Source organism: Ptiloglossa arizonensis, chromosome 10, assembly GCF_051014685.1.
Source record: "Ptiloglossa arizonensis isolate GNS036 chromosome 10, iyPtiAriz1_principal, whole genome shotgun sequence".
Taxonomy (NCBI): Eukaryota; Metazoa; Arthropoda; class Insecta; order Hymenoptera; family Colletidae; genus Ptiloglossa; species Ptiloglossa arizonensis.
In genome coordinates this window covers 6,614,027-6,641,886 of record NC_135057.1, presented here as the reverse complement: position 1 = coordinate 6,641,886, position 27,860 = coordinate 6,614,027, and the positions used below count along the sequence as shown (strand labels likewise).

The window sequence follows — 27,860 nt, the reverse complement described above, 5'->3', positions numbered from 1 at the left end:
CACGGAAGGTCATTGATTTGATAGCGAAAATGGAGCTGAATACACATATCTGTTTGCTAGAGGGAAATACTGTCTCTTGATTTGTCGTTGAGTGACGTTCGTCGTTAAAGAAATACAGCCTTTTGCATTAGTCGCTCGTATGAATATAAATTGTCTAAAACAACGAGTAGTGGGCGCAGAGATTGGTAAAAGCTCGTAAGCAATGTCTCGAAAATGACAATCGAGTGGCAGATATTTTCAACACGGAAGGTTATTCTTCTTGCCTCGTGTCTTCGTAGATCTATGACCCATTCGATCGACGTTAGACCTTGGATCAGGTTCGAATAGGGTAAAAAGAGTTTCGAAATTTCGTGTGCCTCGTAGAGCTTAGACACTAGCCCGATCGAACGTTTCGTTGTCTCATGAATCTGGAAGCCATTCCATTAAGTGAGTTATGCATTGAGTCAGGTCAAGACTGTATCAGAAAAGTCTCCCGGTGTGCCTGGAAACGCTTTAGCAAGATGTGACTTATGGGATTGAACATTTCGTCGCCCCGTGGACCTAGAAGCTATTCGATCGAACGAGTTAGGGCTTGAGTTAGGTCAAGACAATGCAGGGAAAATCCTTACACTCCGATAGACCAGGAAGGATTTAGTCGGGAGCTGACTCGACCGATTGAATACTCTGCTGCCTCGCGAATCTAGAAGCTATTCGATCGAATAAGCTTCGTTCTGAGTTAGTTCGAAACAGTGTAAACAAAGACTATGCACCTATCGAAGTTTGAATTGGAACTTGTTTGGCCTGCTAATGGAAATAGAGTAATTTCTCGTGTTATGATAGGACGTTAGCTTCTTTTGAAATTGCTTTCGTTCGAACTTTATCGAGGTTTTCAAGTTCCTGATAATAAATAGACAGAAGTTGTTTCGATCGTGATTTTCGGGCTGGCCGTGTCACAGAGTAATGGTAAATGTGTTTTCTTTCTTGAAATCTTGAAAGTTTACCGATTTCGTATTTGAGTTGGAGCATCTCATGGGATACTGGGAAGATCCCAGGGTAATTTGTGCCACGATACTGTGCTCCGTCAGTGTTCAAGTATTTTCCTATATTTATCGCATCGATGTCGGCGTTGTTTCAGGAAAACGGAGCTTTCTGTACCGAGATTCAATAAATCTCTACGGAAGCCGCGCGATTCTCGAGGCAATATCGATTACACTTCTTCCAGGATCTTGTGATGCGCTTTAATGTTTCGCGAGCACACTTTAGTGGAAAACTTCTTCGTTGGTTATAATAGCAAAGAAAAGAATCTTTCGTAGAAAATATTGTTACAAAATTACTGCCCATAAGACATATAATTTTCTTCCCTACTTTATTAAGTTCCAATTTTTGTATTACTGTTCCTTTTTTTTTTGAATCGATGGAATAGAAGAACAATTTTTAACAACAGCTAAATTTTTTCACAGATTACATGGGATTTTGAAAATTTCTTCTCAAATAGGTCTGCAAATATTTTTTTATAGAATTGAAATCAACGAGAATTCAATATTTTGTAGTGCATACACAATACCCTATGCATACACATTACAGTATGTTTTCGCGTCGATATTTATTTTTATTTTGCCAATAATATATAAATACTACCACCGAGGAATTACTTTCGTAAAATATGTTTCGATAAATTAATTTAATAATACAATCTGAGATCTCTAAACGACAGAAAACGGAACGTACAGTTGCATAAGTAAAATACAGACGAGCCCAATTATTACAAAAGATGATTTTAGGAAAATTTATTCTTCCCTCCTCTTATTCGCCTCGTGAAACCAGCACAACCTTTTTACCAGCTATTCTTCTCATTTTCAATAGCAAGGAAGATAATATCATACTCCTCTGGTAGCACTCTGTACGCTCGGGAAATATTTTGCAAACATTTGGTTTACAATTTCGAAAATGGTCGACGCGGATGGTAAAGCGTAAATAAACATAAACGTATGCCGAGACGCGTACCATCGAGCTTTCCAATATTCCCGATCGTTTCTACTATCGATTTGGAACACGGCAGGGCAATATCTTTCTCTTTATTATCCAGTAAAGAAGACGAACCCCAGCTATTCGCATCTCGGATTACCTCTCGCGGGGCCATCTTGCCATTCATTGAACTGGCACGCGGCAATTTCGTAGTATTAGACGTAAGAAATTACCATGACAATGAACCAACAACGTGATACGCGAGTTACGAGCTTTTCCATTCACGTCTACGTATAATACCGCCGACAGATAATTCTATTTGGAACGCCATTGCGTTTGAAACTTTTACAGACCTCCAGACTAGCAAACGTTGCTTCACACCCGTGGACATATTCGATTCCACGCCGCGAGTGTTCCATCGAGTTGGAGGAATTCTTCGACGAAGGGTACACGTGTTTTCGCTCGGCTCGTTTTCAACAAGAAAAATATTTTCCACCGCGGAAAAAAAAATTCTCCGCGCGCCGCTGCTCGCGTTTCTCTGTCTGCGCTGTAACGTTCTGCGACGAACGACAATTTGCGCAAAGAAAAACGTTCCACTTTTCTTTTTTTTCTTTTTTTTGGAGCACGAAGCAGAGAACAAAAGATCAGCCTGTAACGAGGAATTAATATTCCTTTTGCGATTAAATACCGGAGAATCGAGATGCGTTAAAAGACACAGACACGTGGAAATTTGTGATACTATCTTCTACATGGTTATGGAGGGTCATGAGTAATTTTGTAGTTTTGACCGAATTTATGTACTAGAAATTGAGTTGACTCGTTGTCAATGATAGATATATACTTGTGTTTCGTACATCTCGTGCAACTAAAATGGAGATTTCTCATCTAGAATTAAGCCGAAAATTTACAAGAACATTTGCTCGAAATGTGGCTCCGCTTTCGAGAAACTTAATTACGAAGAACTTCGAGAGTCGTTTAATTTTAGACTGATTTCGTTGGAGAAAATATTGGATATTGATGTATTATAGGAAACCAATGAAAATATTCTGCGATGCCAAGAAACAATATTGCTCTTCGAACTGTTCGTCTCCGTGATTTTTGAATGAATACAAGTAAATGTAAAAATTTTGAGATAAATGTATTAATATTCCATAACGATAATCTTAATCTTCCATAACAACTGCTCTCCTTCCTATCTACAATTAAAATCAATTTTTCCCAAAAATAAAGCATCGTCGTTTTCATTTACTATCGCGGGAAAAATCGTCCCTTTTTTCAGCAGAAAGAGTCAAATACAAATAAATACACGCGATTACGAAATCGAGCGACATCGAAGGACACAATTGCTACTTCGATTTGGAAAATCGATATAATTCTCTTACGAATCCCGCACGAAAGTCTCCCTTCGACCGACGAGAACATCATACGGTCGAAAGTGTACGTGTAGAGATCCATGAATGAAAAATCAACCGAAATAACGGTCGGTTCGGTAATATCGAACGAAAGAGCTCGAATCCTCGAATCACCATTTGGACGTTGCTCGCACATTTAGCAGTTTTTCTGTCCAACGGAACCAGATAGACTCTCTTCTTTCTTCGAAACTTTCAACTCGGCTTGGAAACGACCCGCGTTTTGAGCTTTGCATATTCCCGGTATCACGAAATACTGGCTCCCTTTATTGGATCCCGAGCGACTCGCGTATCACGAGCCTCCTGGCGGGCGCAGCCCGCCCTTAAAGCTTTCAATAACGCGTCGCGCAAGCTCCTTTTAATACATCCAACGAGGAAACGCGAACGGCCACCGAACGCTGTCCTCGACCGCCCTCTTTTCTCCTCCTACCCCATTTACGAACGGAACTTTAACTACACTCGACGCTTCCGTGCACTTTAGGCCGCAAACTGCGGATTTGTTTTATTGGATTGCCCTGATTTACGGGTAGCGCAAGCTTTATGGAGATGAAACTTAGTCCCGAGCCCTGCATACCCGAGTATACTTCCCGACAACGAGTTTCCACGCGTTCTCACCCTCCCTACGTCCGGTTCTACGCAAGAGGGGGGATCACAAACTGGAGAATCACAAAAGATCTCGCTTCGTGTCTTTTACGATGATAATTATACACGCGACACCCGCGCGTGTAATTCAAGCTGTTACCTTGAAAAAAATAAAAAGAAGAGAAGTATTCGAGAGTTTACGCAGAATTGCGTAATCGTACTCGATCCAAACGACGGTTAATCGATTGAGGGATACGCGACGAGTAAATTTTCTTGCTGGAAATTAAGTAACAACGTCGAACCAATTCGTCGGCGTCGATTCCCTTTAAAGCTCAACGCTTCGAAGCTGACCAAGGTGTTCTCCGGTTCGGTGAGTACGAGCAGCGGTTTGATCACGTTTGACGGACGAGTAAAGCTCGCGAGCGCACCGCGACGAAGAAGTTCGTGAAATTCGACGTCTTTCCAGAGGCTCGAGGAAATTTGTTTCGAGTTACGGGGTCTCTTTGAGACCGTGGAAGATCATTCTCCATGTTACAAGAGGGGGAGGCAGATATGCATGGTACGTGCACGCGCAAAGTGCATTCCGGTTCTGTTTGACCTGCATTTTCCGCTTTAATGCAAAGAAACTGGATTTCGTGACCACAAAGTGCTATTCTCCTTTATTGACTCGGCGTGCTTCGTGCCGGCGAGTTACGTCAGAACAAGCCGATGCTGCTCCACACAGAGAAGCTCAAAGGAGCGTTTTGTGCGAGATCATCCTCGCCACGGTGTCCTTTGTCATTTTGTATTTTTCGTTCGCTTTGTGCGTTTACTGTATCGCGGCGAAGAAGTTCCAGTTATACATAGACGCCTCGTATCGTCTACCTTTTGATCCGACACTGGGCGAAAAAGACGTCTTCGCGTCATTAGGTCCTCGACAATGAAAGTACGACTTTCAAGAAACCGTTAAGTATCAGCGATTTACACAGAGGATTTTTGAACAAATGTTTTTTACTCAAATTCGTGTATATTTGACTGTCGCGATATTTTAGAGGATTAAGTCGAACTTGAAGTATCACTGTATTTTTTTGGTAACACTTTTTGTAATTTATGGTGAATAAATTACAATAAATTTTAGAATGTTCTAATCATGATTTGTTACTGAAAGAAATATTTGCAGAAGCCTACGGTACTGTTTTTTGAGAAACGAGAAACAAGAATTTTGTCTCGAAGAAAGACAAACAGTCTACAGTATTTTTTAATACAACGGATAAGAAATAATTATCGATTTCAAAAGAAGAAATAATAATTTGGTTCCGAATGAGTTATATTTAAGAGCTTTTTTTATTTATGCATGGCTGAAGAATTTAAGATATTCCTATTTTTAGATAACAAAGTAAAGTTTTTACAAAGAAAAATTCTTTCTGTAATTAATTATATCGAATTTGTTTTTCAATGGTTTAAACTTCTGAAATTACTATTACATTGGGCAATAAAGAATCTATAGATTTTGAAAATGCATAAATTTATATAGTACTAATGTTATTCTCAAATGTTGCTTATGAAAGTTGATATCTACTAAATGATCAAATGATATTTCTTGTTTAGTATGTTACTGTACTTTCTTTAGAATTAGTCGATCCTGATTTAAATTTCAGAAAGTCGAATTCTCGTCAAAATGCGAGCAATTGGAACGTATATTTCCTTGGAGAGAAAATATGACGCATAGTTCCAATATCGTTTCAAAAATTTCGAAGCAATTTCAGTTTGGAACGCGACGAACGAAGCGGAACGTAAATCGCAATTAATCGAAAACTATCCACGTGGAACTTGACACAATTAAACGTATTAAACACTCGTCAGAAGTTAGTTGTCTTACGTTTGAAAAAATTTTAAACGCCGAACGATCACGACCCTTAAAATCGGCACTAATTAACCGAAACTAATTCGTTAATCAAAATTCCAGCTCGTGATTCTTTGTTAAACGGCCCCTATGGTAATTCTGTTTTGAAGTAACTACCAACAGGGGTTATAAAATGGATTACTTATGAAGAAGAAGATATTGATCTAAACGAGGGTAGCGACCATTAAGCACTTGAAACGTTGGTTAAAAAGAAAGTAGCACTATCTCTACGATGAGAGATTCTTTCTTATGAATTCTTACAGTACAATCGCACAATTAATAAAAAAAAAAAATAATAATAATACTAATCAGACCACCTGAGAACACAATAAAAGAAACACACCCAGTATCCTCGACCCAAAAAATATTCCACTATAAAGACATCAATACCCACAATTTTTTCACTATACGACAAAACCTAACGCGATGTAATCTGGACCTATTCGATTCACCAAATTGGCGTTTAAAATCATCCGAAACACGCCAAACGAAAAATTACATTTATCGAATTTTCCAAAAGTCGTAACGTAACAATTTCGCCTTTGTAAATCCTTTCGATACCAAGATCTACCATCCTAGACGGAAATCGAACATATCCTCCGAACGCAGATAGGCGTTCACCGCACGCAGTGTACCGATCGAGTACTCGTAAACGTTCGCGGTAACGAGAAAATGAAAAATATTATTCCCGTAAACAAAGAACGAATCGATGCCCTGTTGAAAAGTCCTGACGAGCTGATCGTTCGACGCAATCTATCACCACCACCCCCGTCTCCCAAGACATCCTACCCCGAATCGAATTTCAATTTACGCGGGTGCCGTTACAACTCGAACCGTCTGAACTGAATCGCGTTGTGCCAGTTGCAAAGTTCTCGTTTAATCGATTCCGAACGAGCCCTTTCGACCATCTCCGCGGTGGTCCGTACAAAAAAAAATCCTCGATCCCTCGTAACGCTTCTCATTCCGCTCGTTCGTTTCTCCATGGTCCCGAGAAAATCGTTCCTCTTCGAATTCGTTCGTCTGGAAGATTCTACGCGATCTCTTCTCGCGTTTCGTTCGTGTTGGTATCGCGGGAGGAAAGCTCGTTCCAGGCCCCCTCGGAAAGATCAAATTGTCCCGCAGCGATCCCTCCTCCCTCCCACCCTCCCTCCCTCCCTTCCACGGCCCTCCGCGAACCGCTTTGCATTCGCGGAGCCCACTCGACGTAAATCAACACGCCTCGCGTTAAGTGTCCGCGTTGATTACGCCGGCCACGTCCGCGGCTGAACCGAGTATATCCAATCTACGGAAGGAGAGCTGCGTCAGAGCTCGCGAATGGGAGCAGCCCCGCGGTACGCCTCGTTAATCAGCAATTAGTATATGCACGGTCGTGCTTTTCAATTCGCGACCACCACCACCACCACCACCGCAACGTAGCCCCCGTGTCACCGTGGCTAACCGTAGGAACACTCTCGGTTCAAATCTTTTCGAAGACACCTCGATCGAAACACCCGAACGAAACCTTCCGAAGCGATTCGATTAAAAAATCGCCCAGTGCTTCGAGAATGAACCGTGACTAGATCGTGGAAATTCGGGGCTGTCCACTGTGCCCACTCTCCGTGGGGGAAAAAAAGACCTATCCAACCAGCCAGGGTTACTTGGACCGTCCGAAACTGGGCCAACGAAAAACTCTCCCCATGGTCTCGCGCGAGAGGCAACCACGGTGGATAGATCGCTCCTCGGATAAAGTCAAAGATCCGAACGGGGATACGGTGAGACCCGCAAGGGAGACCTCCCCCTGTAAAGGCGTTAGGCGCGTCCTAGACCGTCAGGAATCGTTCGTACGAGAGAAAGCTCGACTCCGCGGCGTTTTTTTCTAAATACGAAACGGTACCCCCTATGAAGAAGAAGAGAAATCGTCGGGGCTCTGCGCCCTCTTCCTGTGCCCCCGCATCCTGTCCCACCTCCTCTCTCCTCTTCCCGCGTTCTCCTCGCCGACTGGCCCCTTTTCCTCCTACCACGTTTTCGTTTCGTCTCCTTACTTCGCCGCACTATGTCACACTATCCACCGTGCACATTTGTCTCGCGATCTCGCCAGCTCCTCCGCCGTGTACACCCGTACGTTAACGAGACCTCTTCTCCCTCTCTCTCTCTCTATCTCTCTTTCTGGAATCTCTCTCAGTTGGACCGTAAAGGTGGCCACATCCTCGACGATGATATTATTCTCTCTCTTTCTCTCTCTGTCTCTCCCCACCCTGGTGACTCCTTTTCTATTTATTTTCCTCGAGTAGTCTAGCTAGCGCGCGCGATTTCTCCCGTTTCTTCTTTTCACCGTTCAGTGTTTCCCCTCCGCGGGTACGCAGCACGGTGTCGGTTCGATGTCCGTCGTCGCGGTCAGCCTCGAGGTTGCCATTCAAGACTCCTCCATCGGGCGAGACGGTTATTCGCACGGTGAGATGTGCCGCGGGAAATTTTCGTCCTGGCCGCGGCGCCGACGGATGCCGGGCTACTGCAGTCGGCGGAGCTTTTGGGCGAGCTTATTTTCGAGCGACGGCAGCGCCACAGTGGCATCTGGTGGCATCGACCGCCGCCAACGACGCTCACGTCGACATCGTCGACACCACCGTCCAGGGCGTCCCCTGTTGTAGGCCTCCGGTGTTCACCCGCCGCTCGGCCCGCTTTACCTCGACGTTTACCCGACCCAGCGGTTTCCTTGCCCTTTGTCACCGTCCCTTCCTTCCTTCCTCCCCCCTTAACCCCCACTCCTGTAACGTGTACGCGTTTTTCTTTCTCCTGGTCGACCGATACGACGCGTTCACGGATCCACGCCACTTCCGTATCTCGTGTACGATTTTCTCGCGGACGTGGACAAGACGGATACGCGTTCGCCTACTCGGCGTTCATTCACCACACGGTCCACCCTCTTGGAACAGGGCCGATCATCGATCCGAGAATACGACCGAATCGACTGATGGAACTGACCACGCGGTACCATTGACAGTTGCAGTCGGACTATAATTAGCGATCGTGTCTCTTGGGGATTTCTCGGTTTCTTTGAGATTCTGAGAATTTCTCGAGTGATATTTCGCGTCGGGGGAGATTTGAATTACGATGGATGGTTCCAATAGTCGTGGTTTTTATATTGGGTTGTTTGGAGAGTCATTTCGTTTTCCAAAATGGAGAATGTATCATTTAGTAAGGTGTTTGTATAGGCTAAAAAAATCGTGTTTCATTTTCACCAATAAAAGATGAAATGGCTTTCCGAACAACTCAATATTTTAGCTATGAGGGATGGTCGTATGTTTTCTTTTCTCGAGGAAGTAGTTGAAAGCAGACTCTTGATATTTGTATTCGAGTTTGTAGAGGATGTGGGGATATTTGCATATTTTTATGTCTAATGTAACTGTAATAGAAATTACGGTTTTCTGTTTTAGAAGAGAGGGAATCTATGAATTATACGTGTGTTTTTCTTTTTAAGCAAGTAGTTCCTTACATTTCTTGAAATTTTTATTTCCGTTTGTGCACAGTATTGAAATTGTATATGATATTTTTGTATTTAATGACCAGCCACCATAATGCAAATTACGGGTTTCCATTTTAGAAATGTACGAATTATACAGGTTTTTTTCTAGGCATGTAAGTAGTTGCTTTTATCTTCTTGAAATTTTTCATTCCCATTTGTGCACAGTGTGGACTATTTGCATATTTTTGTTCAACCATCGGTAACTGTGTTTTCTCGTAAGTATTTTTGTTCACTGTATTCCATTCCAGAATTTTGGATACGTATCATCTGTATGTTAATTCTGCTTCGTGTTGTGCATTTCGAAATTGAAAACAAGAACTTCTTCTCTGTATTTTATTTTGAAATCAATTGTTGCTCGTTGTCGAAGTATTTAATATAAAGAGAAATACTTGGAATGACGTCTGTGTTGCATTACTTTGCTTACACTCAGCAACGATTTAAATTATTATCTTTATTTAATATTTCGCTCTATTGGTATCTTATTTATGCACAACGAGAAACAATTACATTCTCGTTCGATGTGTAGTACGAAGAGGTAAGAAGAAGAACAATTATTTTTTTTCTAATTCAAATACCAAGAAACAAACGATAAAAAGAAGCGAATAATTCTATTTTCAGAAGTATAAATTAAGAATATTTGTTCATGACATTTGTTCGCGATATTGACGGCAGTATAATACAGAAATGTGTTAGCGATCTTCTGTCGTGCAATTTTAAAAGGCAATAACTCGGAAAGGAAGCATTTATGAACCTAGACTTTCAACTCATACTACTTTCTCATCAGCATGATAAGTAAAATACGGCGATGAAATTATATTAAACGGTTTAAAAACGCTCTACATAAACAGCGATGAAATTCCCCGATAAAATTCGATACATATTCATTCCACCGATTACAATCAATTGAAATAAAAATAATCAATAAAGTTAATTTTATATTGTCGTTAAAAATAACTGTTTGCGTAAAATTTGTACCTTCGGTTATTTTTGGCAAACATGGAAAACAATTTTACTTGGAACTAATTTTTTATCGACGTTATTGAAGTTAACCCCGATAGGTCTAATTAACCTTACAGTGCCCAATAATGTATATTTCCATCGATTTAATCTTACGAGGATAACCTTAGATTACAAACGCGTACGTGTAATCTACTATGAAAATGTTCAACGACGCGTCAATTTTTATTTATTCGAAGTAAAAATTATATAAAAATCATAAATGATTTTTTTCTTCATTTTACTATTTTTCCCGTGTCTCTAACACGATTTTCCTTCGGTTGATCAGAGAGATTTACAATTTTAAGAAAATCCTGTTAAAGCGTGGAAGAGGAAGATTGAGAAAGGCTCGATTGGATCGATCGAAGGGAAGTATTCCTCGAGGAGGGCCGTAATGAAATACAAGTAAAGTTAAGAACGTGTTTTTGCAACTGATCGGAAATTCTTCGCGAAACTGGTCTTAGAAATTTCCCCAAATTTCACGAAACTGTGCTCAATGATTTAGTACCAACCGCGACTCCGATCGCAGATATTCCAAATGATTCATCCTTCGACGTCGCTGTCTGACTTCATAACGAATTCTTGTTACTCGTTTCCAAGGAAATGTGGAAGGTCGCGGAGCTATATTACACCGTGGCACCCCGGTGCTGTTACTATTTATATTGAATATCATTTTACACGTAGGAGGTTTACCCCGTGCGCTGGAAATTAGCCAGAAGGTTTTAATCGATGTCCCGTGTTTAAAGCCAAATTACAACGTATTTATCGACGCCTGCACGTGGAGTTCCATCAAACTGCATAATACCACTGCATAGAATTGATCGATGCTGTAACACCTTATTACGAGGTAGAAGGTGAAAAACTCGAGTTCAATCCTCGAAGTACAATGAAAGGGTACAAGTAAATTTCCTCGACGAGAGCACCGCGATGATTAATGAAAAAAAAGTGAGATAGGTAACCAAAGAACGATCGGTAGATTTAAATGCAGAAATCGAGAAATTGGCAACGGATGTTGGAACAAAGGGCAGAATGAAAGTTGTAGATTGAGCGATGAAACATGAAACTATTAAACAATGGAAGTTTTGAGAAAAAACAGCAAGAAAATAAGCACACAGTACTTTACAAGATTTAAATAAAATAAATATGATTAATAGAACTATAATAGAAGATATAATTAGTAGAAGATAACAGATTAATGTTTCTTTTGGCGAAGACGATTTTTACATTTAATAATTACCAATATGTTTTTCTATTTTAATTGTATTTATCTATTTTAAAGTAAGAAAAAAATATGGTAACAATTGAATGTTTGAAATAGCCCCAATTATGAAAAAGTTACGTGTTGAATAAAATAGGATTTGTTGTATATTTATTAATGCAACTATGTTTCAATTTCGAGAGGCAAGAATCGAATAAAAATATTACTAATTCTGCATTTCTCTGCCAATCTGGATAAAACTAATATTAAATAAATTTCAATGTACCCGGAAGAATGTCATTGAAGAGTGAAATTCATTTTGTTGAATTTGTAGATCGACGTTAATTAGCGATGAGCGAACCAAAGAGTATCCAAATAATAAGTAGGACAATTGAGTCTCTGCAATGTCTTTCAACTATATTTTGATAATTAAGCGGTTTTTATTGAGAATTAAGATGCGTCTCAAGAAGCTGGGACGAGAGAAGTTCTCCAGGGCGTGCATGCACCCTCAAGGGTTTCCTTAATGACTCAGTGCTGATGCAGCTCTAGAGCTGCGGGGCAGAAACCAATAAGAACCGGTCTAGCTTGAGTTTGAAACAGTTGTAAATCGTTAGAACGAGGTAAGGCGGTGCAACGGTGTTCGAGACGAGCTTGAGAAATTAGGTGAGTTTGTCCAGCACCGTTAATCGATCCTCGCAGAAGGACCATTCCTCTAATGGAACCTGAGACCGCAAGAATTTTCCTATTAATTTGATTCTCTGTCGAAATTAAAACTATGGGGGAGTTAGAAAACCGCGACATGATTCAACAACTCGACTACACGTGGCGTAAAAAGTCCACATTCTTTTCCAAAACTATATTCTAATGCATGGCTCTATGCCATTTGTCGATTTACAATCGCAATTATCAAAGTATTTCGTAAGTATTTGCATGTTTTTGTTCAAGTATTCGGGAAATACGTCCTACACGACGTACAAAGTATTAATCATTTACACATTGGTATCTTGTACGAATTTCTCCAATCGCTTAATGTATCGATTGCTCCTTATAACCAATGGAAACGTATTTTCTGTTCACTCTCAGCAAACAAAAATATTCTCTCAATTTTGTTAAATATTCTGAATCAATTTTACGACTCTTCTTTCTCTTCTTTCATCGTCCAGTGTTAATCTCAATGTAACTAAGTCGTTGAAATGTTTGATTTTCGAAAAATTGTCTCAACTTTGAAACAAACGTTACCCATAACAGGAGAACAAAGTACTCCTAGAGAAATATCAAATATCTCGTTTGAACTCACTTCAACGACTGAACGTAAAGCAATAACGGACGTCGTATACTTCAAACCGTTGACACTCCGTTTATCTATGCTTATATTCCGTCAAAAGTGTACATAGTTAAACACTTATGGAACGACCCGATATCTTCAACGCGGTAACGAACTTTCGCGGAAGCTGGAGCATAATTTTTCCCCAAGTACGAGAACGCGACGTGAAACGAATTTCAGATGGTTATTTCAGATTTTCCGTGTAACCGAGCTCGAAAATTATCTCGCGAGGTTAACACTAAAATTACCGATAGATTCCGGTATACGAAGATGCTCCTCGTACGTACCTCAGGAAAATCGATGATCGAAGAAAACAAGAGAAACTTACGATATTGAGTTATCGAATGTATCGTAGTATTGGAGCAATCATAGTTTGTGAGCGAGTATGTAGGAATTAACATTGAGACATGGAATAGAAAAAAAATCATAACGTCGTTTGAAAATATGCTATAGAATTTAAAGTAAATTTCTTTGTAAAAACTGTTGAAACCAGTCAGAATGACTGGTTGGTAAATCTAGTATTAAACGAATCTACCACCCAGTAACATGGAAATCATAACTAATCAACAAAATGCGTTTCGGCGTTTATTTATATTCTCTGATGAACAGATTTCCTGTTCCAACTGTTGTCAGTCACGACCGTTTAAATAGTGTAAATGCTATTAAGCAAGACAATTCTGTCCCCATGTTGCCACAACTGTCATGGTTGCCTTCTATTATTCATATATTTTGCAACGCTTTCGAATACGAGACGAGACGAGTCGAATGAAAGACGAGACTGTTGTCCTCTGCAATTATCAATGTCATCGGGATTTCACGTTACACGGTGAACTTACCGGTACGTTCTCGTCCTACGTTAGCATAATTCATACGACCGAGTGTCACGAAACTGAACCCATCATCGCAAAGTACCGTTCCCTATTCGTCGTACGATAATATTAGCCGGTTGTAATTAAATGTACTTCTACTCTGCTTCTGGTTATACAGGAAAATTCATTTTAATGAATGCACACGTGAACATTGTGAAATTAATTTCAGTTGCGATACGTGCTTGATAATCATAGCGAACGAAATTAAAACGATGACCCGACGTTTCAAACACTAGTTTTGAGTCCACGTCGGAAAATTAGTTTCATTAACTGTACAAATTGGTCAAACTACATCTACAGAGATACGAATGTATTGTAGTATTGGAGCAATCATAGTTTGTGAACGAGTACGTAGAAATTAACATTTAATGTTTGCGCGTCTTTAATTATATTTAACAAACTATATTCTTTTTCTCTGTGGAAGACACTGAAACAAGTATATTAAAGAGGAAATAAATACGAGTTTGTGTATCTATTATTAATATTAATCAAGCCTTTAAAACTGACACTTTCAGAAGGAAGTGAACACGGATTTGTATATAAATTGTACTAGAAATTATAGGCAAGAAAAGTAGCAACGACCGTTACACCAAATCATGTAAAAATATTTGCGAAGTACAATCAAAATTACTAACGATATTAAAAAGCGTCTTAACCAAAAATTGAAGAGTTTTGAAGAAGAACAATGAATACTGTGAACAAGACTTGAAAGAACCAAATACAAAGTTTGAGAATTCTTTGCACCTTGAAATCTATCAGACTTTACAATCTATCGAACTCATCGAACAGCATTATCAGATTCAAAATCACTCGAACGTACACTCGAGTGTCGAAATTTTCACTTTCGATCAATTTCGAGAAAATCCCTTACGAACCTTTCGGTAGCAATCGCTTGCCAAAAAATTTCGGCACACTTCGTCCGAAAACCATCGATCTGTTAAACAAATTCCAAGGATGCAGGGACCTGGTCGATTACGAGAACATGGAGTCGCTGTATTTTCGTTGATTTTGTTTCGCGTTGCTGTTTGACATTACCGATTTTAATAAGAGCATCGTGCTCGTCGTTCGTTAGCACTCGAGTATCGAGTGGCTGGGCGTTTAGCCCCTAACAACGGGCCATAGAGAGATCGATCAAAACAAGCCTACAGGACGTTGCACTTTGAACAATGCAGTAACGAACCATCTCTCTCTCTCTCTTACGGTGAGCTGCTTGGCGTCGTTGTATTGAAAGTGAAGTGCGCTCGAAGTGCACTCGAGCCAGCCAGGTTTGTTTCTTTCTTGAGGCAGACGACACGACGGATATTCTTCCCCTTGTTATTCGAAATATCGTTACCGTGCAACACACTTTGCATTCCTCCTTTAACAACGTATGAAACACTCGGCGCTGCACTTGCATTAATCCTTCCCATTAAACGACGCGGAGAGTTCCAGGGGCGACGCGCGTATCGACGCGATTGTTATTTATTCGCTCGTCAGCCGAACCATCGGGAATGAAATTCCCGTGACGGCGGTCTTCGAAGAAATATTAAAGTGCGCCCTCGTAAATTTGCATCTCCCCGTTTCCACTTCTCATTTGAAATACGGTACCCGGCGGGTTCGCAACGAAAGAGTCCTGCGGGGTCTTTAGACGCACGCGACGGTTGGATTTAAAATAATGAGAAATGCGTTAGGAGATTGCGACTACTGGGACGATGAGTGCTCGACGAAGGGATATGGAAAACACGGGGTGCAGTAATTGAATACAGTGAACCACCTTCTTGGAAACATTCGTTGAATCGATTTCTACGTGGAATTTAAAATTAAAAGAAAATCGAAGTGCAATTATTGCTGCACCTGATTAATACGTATACTAGAATCACATTGTGCCTATTTTATTATTGTTCATATAATCCCCCACCCACGCGTTAGTTCGTATTTAATTTTGTTTGGTATTATTGTATTGTTGATTTGGTCTTATTATTCTTGTTCCCCCTCGTTTCTCTCTGTTTACAATCATGACGATGACGTTTCATTAATGGGTTTATAATTTACGATTATTTCAATGATTTGTCTAGCACAAATAGCTTGTTCGAGACTGAAAATTGCCGTTTATTTATCACATCGACGAGTATACTTTTTACGGTTGAAGAGTTTCTCCGCTGCTGTAGTTACAAATACCAAAGTAAGAAAAATAGAAAAATAGAAAAAGTTGAAATAATTCACATCAGTTCGTATCTTTTCTGTACTATCACTTTATTTTCTAATTTCTTTGTCAATTCGATACTATTACCTTTGGTCCCACCCTCTATGGTTATAGTTATACTCTTAATTTCATATTCACAGATTTATACTTTACGATTTTAAATGAAAATACCTTACCAAAAGTAAGAAGACAAGTGAAAACGTACGAGTCGAAACGTTAAATAAAAATACCTTACTAAAACTACCCAGGCCCGGCAATTAGTAACAGTTTACTTATTATATCAACAAGTATACCTTTCGCTAGAGTTTTTCTGTCCACCCTCGTCACAGATATCGATAATACGAAACGAGGAAAAATAGAACGTTGAATAAGTTACTTCCTTCGACGAGTAGCCCAGTCTGTTTTCAAATAAACCAGCCTAATAAGATGTACTTCTGCTGCCGACTGTTGGTTCTTCACTTCAGAGCTCGAGTATAATATTTGGAGAACCCAAGATCAACGTGCTCTGCTTTCCCTCGTGTTCTATTAAACAGTTACCGCGAGTTTCGTTCGTAACGCAGAGGAGGATCGTGTTTGCTCACGTGCCTGACGATGCTTTCGAAGAATTTACCAGGTTAAGTAGAGTAGAGAATAACTCGCTTCTCAGACCGTGTTTCGGCGCTCGTTCCTTGATCAATCGTTGCGTTCGAACGATACGAGTAAACAACGATGTTAGTTCATTCTTCCGCGATCTGCTTCGTGTCCTCTCAAACGCACATCTCAACGAAAGAAAAGTTTATTACGAGACCGTTGTATCGTTCCACGAGCATCCGGTTGGTTGTTCGTGTGACGCTTTATGGCTCTCGTAATTTCGCCGTGTATTTTGCGACGGTTATTTCTCGATCCACGTTCGAGCCATTTATGACTGATCAATACGGCCTCGTGCTACTGAATCTGCCTCCTTATGGTCGATTACTACTGTCAATTTCGATTGCAATAGTACGCGTACGTCACGATTGAAAGGAAGACGGGTAAGTAGAATATGTTGATACGAATCGTACGTAGGAATATTCCTTACACAAATTCCTGGACCGATTGATTCGCTTTGAGATTGAACACAACGTATCCAAATAGGTATTTCTATCTTTATAACGTACTTCGTTAGTTATACGACTACCTTTGTGAATAATCAATACGGTTTCGTATTTTTATAATCGCCGTATTACGATTAATTACTTCGGTTAGTTCTGATTTCAGTAGTACAAGAGTACAATAAAAGAAACTTACAAGTGGGATATAAATTATTCAATTTTTGCGTTCTTATTAATTGATAAACGATTCGTGCTTGTATATAAGAATGAAGATCGAATAATATCAACTTTTTATCGTTTATTGTTACCTATATTATTTCATTATTGTATTGTGTATTTATTATTCTTCTCAGGCAAATAGTTCACTTCACGATTGGATATAATTGAGTTCATTAATTCGAAGTTTTTTAATATTTATGATTACCTACTTTTGAGAACGTTCCAACAATACAACCTTGTGTGCCATTGAGTCTGATTCGTGCGGTCAGTTACTACTGCAGCTTCTACCAGAAGTAGTATGAGAACACAGTAGTCAGCCAAGACGCTTCTAAGTAGAATGCATCCGTGCAAATCAGCCGGACGAATAATCAATTTTCTACAGTTAATTAACTTTATTGAATACAATTTATTTTATCGCGTATCATTCGGTAGAAATTTTTTTAATTTTTTAGAATTTCCTTCTTTACTTAATATTTTCGAAATTTTCATTTCGTTTCATCGTCACGAGAGATTGCAAAGAAATTTGTATCGACTTCGTGTAACTTTAATCAACTGTTGGATGTTATAATCATTTTTATTTCTAACATTTTTAAACTGACTTACAGTTTCGTATCGTATCAAATTGATTTAAACATCAGGACTAAATTAATAAGAAGTCATTATTTTACAGATCGTACTTTAATTTTTTTATCGATACGCAGTTCCTCGGCGAAGGAAGTTTCATAATTACGAAATTCGTCGTCCACGGTACATTAAACAAATTGAGAATCGAGAGAGGAGTGTCTGTTGTCATGGTTTCATTCTTCTCGTCATTCTAAGTATTTAAAATTCATCTTGTAGGCACCGATTATTGTATTGTACAAAGCGCGAGTGCGATTGTTATTGTGGAGCATTGTGTTGCCCCTTAGGCGTCTCGGCGTACAATGAGTTCTCCACCGTTCTTCGTCTGTTCTGAACCGATGCATTCAATAAATTTTTCTTACGAGAAGAGAGCTATTCCGATGCTTTCCCCTCACCGATGGTAATTTTTAACGCGTGTAATGTTTCGAGAGAAAATACTCCCCGAGATTGTAAAAGTTTTCGGTTAAAAATAGCAGTCACTAAATCCACAATACGCTCGCTATGACAATGCGGTAAAACTTTGTACATCAATAATGTAAACTGCGATAGAAATGAAATAATGTACCGTAAACACGCACGAACCACGGTATTAAAATTTTAACCGATTTGAGTATTTCTTAATTGTACGTATAGTATTACAATCAACTCTTCCTAATTTTGGTGCTACAAGGCTGTCGATTTTTAGAATTCGTTAAATTTAGAGAGGTATGACACGAAAATGTCAAGCTTCCCATAGAGTGAAAGGGAATATTACATGTCTCTTCGACAGGTAAAATATCAAGTTTCTCCTTAAAAGTAAAAGTGTCTTTGTTTAAAAGTAAACAAGAACAGAATCAGAGTAAGCAAATTCTCTCCTCGAAGGTCCCAATTTTAGAGAGGTAAGAGTCAAAGAGTGTCGACTGTATTATCCATTTTACAGAACCAGTAGTTGTGTGTCTTAAAAGAATGTACACGTAACTCGAAGAAATATTTCCTGATGGACGAATAAAGGAAATACGATTGTTCTTGCTTGAATGGGTTCAAACGAACAGGAAGCACTTTCGATTCTTTCATCATGTTGCCGGTATTGTATGAGGAAAATGAGTCGACGTCGCGAGACACGGTTTCATCAACCAGAGAAGAAAAACAAAAGATACAAAGCTACGAACGTTCCAACATCCTGGCACAGTATCGAACCTGTGAAACGAGTGTTCGTGAACACGGCAACGGTGCTGTAAGCTTTACCCGGTATGCACGAAGAAGGCGACGAATCGTACCTATTAGTCCTGCCAGGTCGAGATTGGCCCGCATTCCGTTCCTGTATCATGAATCAAAGTTTTCCTTTCTCTCTTCTTACTCCGCCTCTGGCGGACGAAATGTTTCCAGCGATTTCTGGCACGTAACGAATAGGGACGCAGAAATGGGAATCATTAAAAAGTCACTCGGCCAGGAGTTTCGTTACACGAGTCGATTCTCAAGGAGAAAGTTTAAGGGGCAACTGTTCGCTGAATTATTTCGCAAAAGAGCTAGCAGCTGTCCACGAGGAATTAATAGCTTTTAACTGCCCGTTAAACTCTTAAGCTGGTCAGCGAACCTCGTCGAGCTTCGTAGGTATAAGGCTGTATTTCAGAACGCTAGCACGAGAACAGTAAAAATAACTTATGACTATTACGATACGGTGTGCTTCGTTGTGTTTTCGTCCGGATGCAATTTTCTACGTGCTGCTGCATATGAGATAAGTAATCTCGGGGTCTGCTGTAGAAGAATTACAGAAATGTACGTATATCCCTTAGAATATCCCTTGAGGTAATCGTCTTTTGGGTATCCAGTTTCAGACATTTTCTATGCATAGACACTTGCTACGTAAACCTTACAAAATCTATGTCCGGATTAATTAATTATTTTACGAAAAGAAATTTCGATTAGAAATTTTCATTAGGAGTATACATATTCAATAACTAAGTGTATATACCTGGTGTAGTGTGTTACGTTTAATTATGCTAGAAAGAAAATAGTACGAACGAAAAGAGTGCACACTGAGGGATGAAAAATGTAACACTACAGATTATCATTACCCGAGGTATCACGCTTATGGGCAATGTATAAATTGCACTATCGTAATAAATAAACAAAAGGACTATGATTGCAAATATAACAAAAAGAAAGAAATAATTCGTACGAGTTTATGGAACTTCAAAGCGACTGTCCATCTGCGAGTCGATTGCAATGGAGTCTCCTTCAAGGTGTCCATGTTTCCATAATTCGAAGCGACTGTCGCGACACCGATCGAATTGATCGAATCCTTCGTGGAAGCTCTAATGATCGGCGGACAAGAGATCGGGAGGCAGAAAATCGGACAGCTGCTTAGAACGCAATAATATAATACTGACCGAAATTCCGGGCGCGGTTCGCGACGAATCACGTACGCGGAAGTCAACAAGGCTTGTCGGCAAGGATGCCAGGAATTTTGGTAATAATCCGCCCATGAATTTCGAGTATTCGTCCCTCCGCGCCTACTGCGCGCTACTCCTCTCCAGATGTGACGAACGACTATAGCGATCGCGGATCGATACTTGAGGAGAGGGAACGAACGACTATAGAGATCGTGGAACGATACTTGATGAGAGGGAAAGAACGATTATAGCGATCGTAGAATGATACTTGACGAGAGGGAATGAGAAATTATAGCGATACTCGACGAGAGAGAACGAACGATTATAGAGATCACGGATTGATACTTGACGAGAGGGAACGAACTATTATAGCGATCGTAGAATGATACTTGATTAGAGGAAACGAACGACTAATAGAGATCGTAGAACAATACTTGACGAGAAGAAAAGAACAATTATAGCGATCGTAGAATGATACTTGACGAGAAGGAAAGAACAATTTACAGTGATTGTAGAATGATACTTGACGAGAGGGAACGAACGATTATAGCGATCGTAGAATGATACTTGACGAGAAGGAATGAGCAATTATAGCGATACTTGACGAGAGGGAACGTACGATTATAGCGATCACGGATCGATACTCGACGAGAGGGAACAAACGACTATAGCGATCTCGGATTGACAAGAGGGAATGAACAACTATAGCGATCGCGGATTGATACTTGACGAGAGGGAACAAACGACTACAGCGATCGCGGATCGTTACTCGACGGTAGGAAAAGAACGATCGAAGTGGTTCGCCTGTCCGTATGAAAAGAATTACTCGAGAACACCGTCGAATAAACGTCTCTTTGACTCCACCGATCAACAATTCCACCCTTTCGCTTTGCGCGCTCGGTGAACGCCGCACGAATAAGAGAGAGAGAGAGGCGGGGAACAGTAGGGGGTAGAAATTCAAAGACTGCTCGCCATTGTGGGGTCGCACTTTGTCGCGGCTGCCTACGGAAGTCACAATGCCAGAGGAAAGATTGACCTTAGCAATCTAACCGGTGTCGTTCCAACCAGGGGGATTTGTTCTTAGCGCGACGTCTCTTCGGTAAAAGCTGGCCGCCAGCCAATGAACCGAAATGTGGGCCAAATGTCTTTCTCGCATCCGTGCACGCTGCTCCGCGGATTCGCTGATAATTCCAGGCCCATTCCCCTCCGGAATATCCGATGCAAATGACGCCGGTATATCTTCGACGTTAATTGTACTTTTTCTCCGCCCCGTACCGATTCCCCCGAGTTTTTTTCCCTCCATTTTTTTCTTTTTCTTCTCGTTCCCTCGCCTCCGTTCCTCGCGCGAGTGGCCTCCTTATCGCGGGAACTTTTAATTCCGCGACGATGGAACTTTTAATAGAATTTGTTTCGGCGTTCCAAAGGTTACGCGCAACAAGAACACGGAGGAAACGTAACGTTCGCGCGAAGAGAACTTGCTAGGAATATCGTAACCGGTACCACAGAGGATTGCACAAAGGAACATGGAATGGTGTTCTTCAATGGTGTAGTGGATCACCGCGAGGGAAATAAATTCTCAAAGTGTTGAATCGACGAGAGAAATTTGTCTACGATGGATTGTAGCTTGGACATTTACAGCGAAGAATGATTTTAAGAAATTAAGTTATTTTAGATCGTAGAAGAGTCCCTCGTTTGAAAGATTGTCACTGTTTGTAACGTTAGGGTCACGTGACTTCACGTGGATGAGAAATGGTACGTGTTGCTTTGCAGACAGTCGAGTATTCAGAATTTGTTTATGTTTTCCAGGACTTGGATACGGTTGGAACAAAATTGGACGATTTTCTCGGAGAAAGTCCAGTCACTCTCAAAGTCACTTCAAGCATCGTGGACTGGCACGTAGCGAAAAGACTTATAGTAATTGTTACAGGATGATTTCTACAAAGGGTTTTCTGTTCAATGTCCAGTAGGCGTTACAAAATGTGGAAACTGCTTTAATTTGAATTAATATTTACGTGTTTCTACCTAAATACATGTTCGATCATCGATGATTTGGGGGTTGAAGTTGGTTTGGTTGAACCGAGTTTGATGGAGGAAAATTAAAATACTCTGAAAATTCAAGTATGGCACAGTTGAGTACTCTAAGAGTTGAAATGTGGTACGTTTGAATATTTTCAAAGATCAACTATGACGCATTTAAATAGCCCGAGAGTTCAACCAATTTTGTAATTTGAACTAAGCTTTTAAATGATATTAGACCATCGAACACTTTTATTGTTTACACCGCACACAAGATGTTGTATCGGTCGTAATACATTCCTAATTGCTTCATATTTCCTTGTTATTGTTAAATAAATAACGTTTGTTTGCCAATGAAGTTCTATTCACCGAATGGCCGGCTTCGTGTGTAAACTCTGTGGAAACCAACACGTACACTGCCGCACGAAAGTTTGAAACACGCATCGATGTTTACAGAAATAGAACCCTTTTTTTTACCTGTTTCCTTGAAATTTTCACCACTTCGTTGTTATAATTATATTTCGCACAAAATAAAAATTGCACATTGCAAATATTCGTACAAAAAATACGAAAAGTTCACCAGTCGCTCTTTCTCGTAGAAATGGAAAGTACGTATCAATGTTGATTATCTGTTAAATAAATCTCTTCCACCGATTATTTGCAACAATTGTTCCTACTCCATTACCATTTCGTCGACAAGTGACGTCCGTTATTAAATAACAATTTATACAAAGAAATTTCCTTCCCAAAAATTGATCGACTCCAAATAGACTTCTAATTTTCATCTCGAATTATATTTAAATAATGCCGAGCAATACGTAACGATATTTTCGTTTATTTTAAAGATAAGGTTGTCCCAAATTTTCATAGTGTACATTTTCACCGAGGAACGATTTCCCGAAATTAAGTTTGTCATTTTGCATTAAGATCGTAGAAGAAGTTTCGTTTTCAGAAGTAGGCCGAACAATACGCCGGATACGCGTAATTACGAAGCTGGTAGCACTTGAAATCGGGACAGTAAAAATGGGGTCACCGGGCATTTCTCAACAAAGCCTTTCAACGGTTCTAAACAACACGCGGATATCGATGGAAGGACAAGACTTTCTGACACAGCTAACAAGTTCATCGGTTTCTTGTCTCGCGGTCCTTACCTCCCAATCAATGAGAAGACAATACTCGTGGAAATTTTTGACAAACCGTAACGAGCTTATTGTTCGAAGCTTCTGCGTCGAGCGTGACACAAACGAGCCACGTCGTATCTCCGCGAGGAGGATGTCTATTGAATTTATTGATAATCCCATTGCTGACTGACAATGTGTCAGATGCAAATGGCGCTGGTGGGTCTTCGACGCAGCTGGTCTTCCGTTTGGTCGCAGCTGATAACTTCTCAGTGTCGTTCTCTTTGTTCCCGACACTCGAAACTTTTTACATTCGAAGTTCTGTCGTCGATTCGTTCTCAACGGAGACAAGTTGCAATCCTCCGTTACGATCTTTCGGAGTATTATTTACCGACGATTGTTCTTTTTTTTTTCTTTCTTTCTTTCCTCTTTTTTTTCTTTTTTTCGAAACTTCGAAGCAACGTAATTTCACGCTTCGTTTATTTACGCACGTTTCGTACGATGTTTCGAAAACACGACAGCGTCGCGCGGATTCTTTCGTATGTGAAACAGATACGAGATTACTATCGTTGCTGGAAACGAGATCCACGGATTGTTTCGCGCGGGATATATTCCCAAACGCGGTTGCAAGCGTACAAACGTACCGTGTAACTGATTTCACGGAAAATCTGCATACATTACGCGATGCGTCGAATGCAAATGACGCCGATAAATCTACAGCGCTAAGCATGGTGCAGCTGCAATTAGGGGAACGCGAGGAAGGACGGAGTTTGTCCAAGTGGCTCGAAGAAACGTAACGAGAACGACGATTAAAAAGTTCATACTGATCGTTTGAAATTGCGAGGAACATTCGCGAAATTTTGAGAACCCGATTCACCCGACAAACGAGATCGAAATTCAACCGACCGAAGCAACTTTTATCATATTTTCTTGTTCTGGATTATGTGACTTTTTCGTGTTTAGAAACACAGAAGGAATAAAAATAATAATCGACATTCAGGTTTATTTAAGCGAAAAAACTATTTTGAATGAAACTTCGGCTGTAAATAAATTCCATGTGCAAGGAATTAATCTATATCTTTGGACGAGGAGTGACGCTTCTTTAATTGTATTACCGATTATAAAACACTCTGTGTATTTGTTTACGTGATGTTAATTCTTAAACAGGTTTATTGAGGAAGACAGTCGGAAATTGTTCGCTAATTAGAAATTGCTTTCGAGTCTGTTGAAACCAAAGTATAATGTGTACATAGAAACAAGATAGTTGACAACAGAGGGTTAAAAATCATTTTTTCCAAAAACGAAACTTCGTAGAAAAGTTTTACACATCGATCTCGATTTATTTCTGGACGAAGAACAACGCTTTTTCTAATTGTATCGCCAATTAAGAAACACCTGCATATTCGTCTCGAGCTATTAAGTTTATATTTATGAAACATGTCAACTCTCAAAGATGTTTATCGGGAAAGAGTGAAAAATTGTCCGTCAATTAGAAGTAGATTTTAGATACGTAGGAACTAGATTATTCGTGTCTATGGTCTGTATATTCCTATAAAAATAATGATAAATGACAACGGAAAGTCTCATCGTTCCACGTCTTGTCCCAATACATGGTCATTAATTTCTCGACGAAAGCGGAAGTAGTAGCTACAAGTGATCAATTATTTACTAATTACCATCTTTTAATTCCTCCTTTAACGTACAACGAACATTCCAGTCATTAGAGGAATGAATTCGACTTAACAAGAGGACAAGAACTTTTTCGAAGAACAGGAACGATCTTTTAATTCTACGGTTGGAATAATATTTAAGAAAGTAGAGATTTCATGATAAATTGCTTCCCTTGCTAGCCTGGACGAGTGAAACTACGGCGGTAAGCCTTCAACGTTAATCACCGTCAAAGTCGAGTAGAATTAACCCGATTTTTCGCAAGAAACATGATTAATATCGCGAGATCGCGAAGAATGGTGGCCACCGTGGATTCTTTTATTTGCACGCGGCTTATTTCACCTGTAAGGATGTACATTCCAGCGAACACTTTTCGTTTCGTTATTGATTTACATTCGCGACCAACGGATACCCAGCCGAAGGAATTATTCGACGATATCGGGGACGAGATAATTCATGCCGAAAACAATTTGTTTGGCGACGATGAATTGTTTCATTAATCACGAATGAAACACCATTGCATCTCTTCCGTAACGCGAACGAACGATTCAGCAACAATAATTGCTGTCTACCTGTCACAAAGTCTCGTTATTTTTCCGAATTTTCCACCTCGAATACCGTGAAAACGCGTGCATTTACTCGATCGAATTCGCCACCGAAATAAACGAGGAAAATAAATCCGTGTATTCGTATTGCTTGGAAATGCAAACAACGGGAGTGAATTTTTCCTATCCGTAAGAAGATTAAAGAGGAAAATTTGAAAATTCGTTACTCGAATTGTCGATAATATACACATGTATTTATGAAACCGTTGTTAATTGAAATTAGCTACAGTTACCCGATAATTTACTGAACGAAATTTTGAAAATAATTCTAAAGTTGCAATTATAGTGCAATTCACGATTAATTGCGTACAGTTTTGCACAATTCAATGAAACGATTGCAGTAAGACGTTTCCATCAGTCTCGTGGGTAACAAATATTGTTCCATTAACTTGTCAGTAATAATACCAAATTGATATCGATGATACTGTTACGTCTAATGTGCCGATAATTATGGACGAATCGCACATGCTCATTTGCGGGAACCAAATGACTGACACTCCCCCCAGTCTATATGTATATGTATATATATGTACTGTATATTGATTTAATTTTGACGTGTAGGCAGACAGGCGTAAGAAGTCGTTGCAATTATATAACTTCGGTGAATTTCTGCGTACAAGGTGTCCCAGATAGATATATATACATTTCAAAAGACCAAATCATGCAACATTTGTTCTTCTTCAATTAAGAATTGTCATTAGATATTTGAAATTACAGATTTACGTTTGGGCAATGTAAATTTGTACTAACATTACAAATACAAATCTGCACACTAAGATGTACTTTAATACTCTGTGTGTACTTCAGTATAGTTCAAAAGGTCAATTATAACGCAAATTTTTAAATATGAAACATTTCCAAACAGATGAAATGTACGAAGTGTTAAAATACAGGGTATCTTCATCACAAAATCTACAATAATTCTTAAAGTGACAGCAAACAATCGCAGAGAATTGCCACAATATTGCAATGGATACGTAAATCGATATTTACAGATCAAGTTTTCCAAGAAGATATTAAACACTCGACACATAATAACTCTACATCGAATATCTTTTCTAACGTTTACTCCACAATGTGCAATGATTCCATTAAAATTAAATTAATATGCGAAGACTTTCTATATTCGACAGGATAAAACGTATCCAACGCTACATCCACACATATGTACGTTTAGTACGATTCGATTTCTCACAACTTTTGCAATAACACGATCGTTGTGCGTTCGAATGATTAATTCGAAAACGGTGAACAGCGTGAAGAGTAAAGATGCGGATGATTTCGAAACGTGTCACCTGTGTAAAGATACACACTTGGAACGTAAGAGAAACTTTAACTCGAAAACGGGGTGGTACGTGCAATATTAAGAGACACACTTCGTATTCGTAGGCGGTAGCGGAAGAAGAGTCTCCGGTGCTTTTTCACGTGTCAACTTCGAGGTAACGGAAATGCGGAAAGTCGATGCAGAAACTCCGGGACAGGTGCTTATTTTTGGATTGACGTGGGCACGTTCCACTTGGTTGCGTTTTTTCGTAACGTTGAAAGTATTACGGACGGTATATCGGTTACCTTTTCGATACACCTGTATGTTTGCGTCGGTATGCGCGCGCGTGCACGTTTATACACGAGTCCACGGAAGTATCAATTCCCAGGAGGTTTCAGAACTACACGCCAATTTCTTTGGCACGTAAGCCAACCACTCGTTCTAATTTACTCACTGCAGGCGCGACTCGCCTTGCCAGCCAGTTATTATTCGTCGTACGAAAACTGGGCGGAAAAAACGAATACTGGCTGGCCGTTTGTAATTTATATTTTCCTAGCTGGTTTTAATCCGTGGAGTTCCATCGTGATTTCGGAATCTATCGAACGATAGCTAGAAATTATGTCCTCGTAAGAACGGCATACAGAGGATTCAAGTGAATACCAATGAATATAATAGGTTGCTCGATAAGTTTCGTCGCTCGATAAGAAATGGGGCTATTAAGTCCGTCGTTTTATTTTTCTAGAGATGTTACTACTGTTTGATAAACACGTGTGAAGTTTCATGTTGATCTGTCGACTCGTTCGTGTGTTGACAGTTGTTCAAAGTCGAAGGGTCGTAGTATTTTTTTACAACGTGAAGAAACGACCAAACTTATCGAACAACCTAGTATATACGAAGTGTTTCTGATCAAGTGGAAGGAAATTCTTAAAGATTTGTTAAAGTATAAAAAGTGAAGAGGCCCTCGATGAAACCATAAAGTCCGCGCGAATTAAAGAAATGTAAAACAGCGAACAACTGCG

General features: G+C 39.9%; 1 protein-coding gene across 2 annotated transcripts in view; it reads right to left on the bottom strand.

The window, feature by feature from the left end:
• Nucleotides 1-27,860, bottom strand: part of LOC143152101 (cilia- and flagella-associated protein 298) — a 133,115-nt gene that overhangs the window by 39,777 nt on the left and 65,478 nt on the right. The window contains exon 1 of one of the 2 annotated variants that reach the window (XM_076321817.1): nucleotides 7,691-8,283. The exons of the other annotated variant lie outside the window; for it this stretch is intronic. The gene's annotated coding sequence lies outside the window, so the exon portion shown is untranslated. Of the gene's footprint in view, nucleotides 1-7,690; nucleotides 8,284-27,860 lie in introns of those variants that run through there. 2 annotated transcript variants of the gene reach the window in all.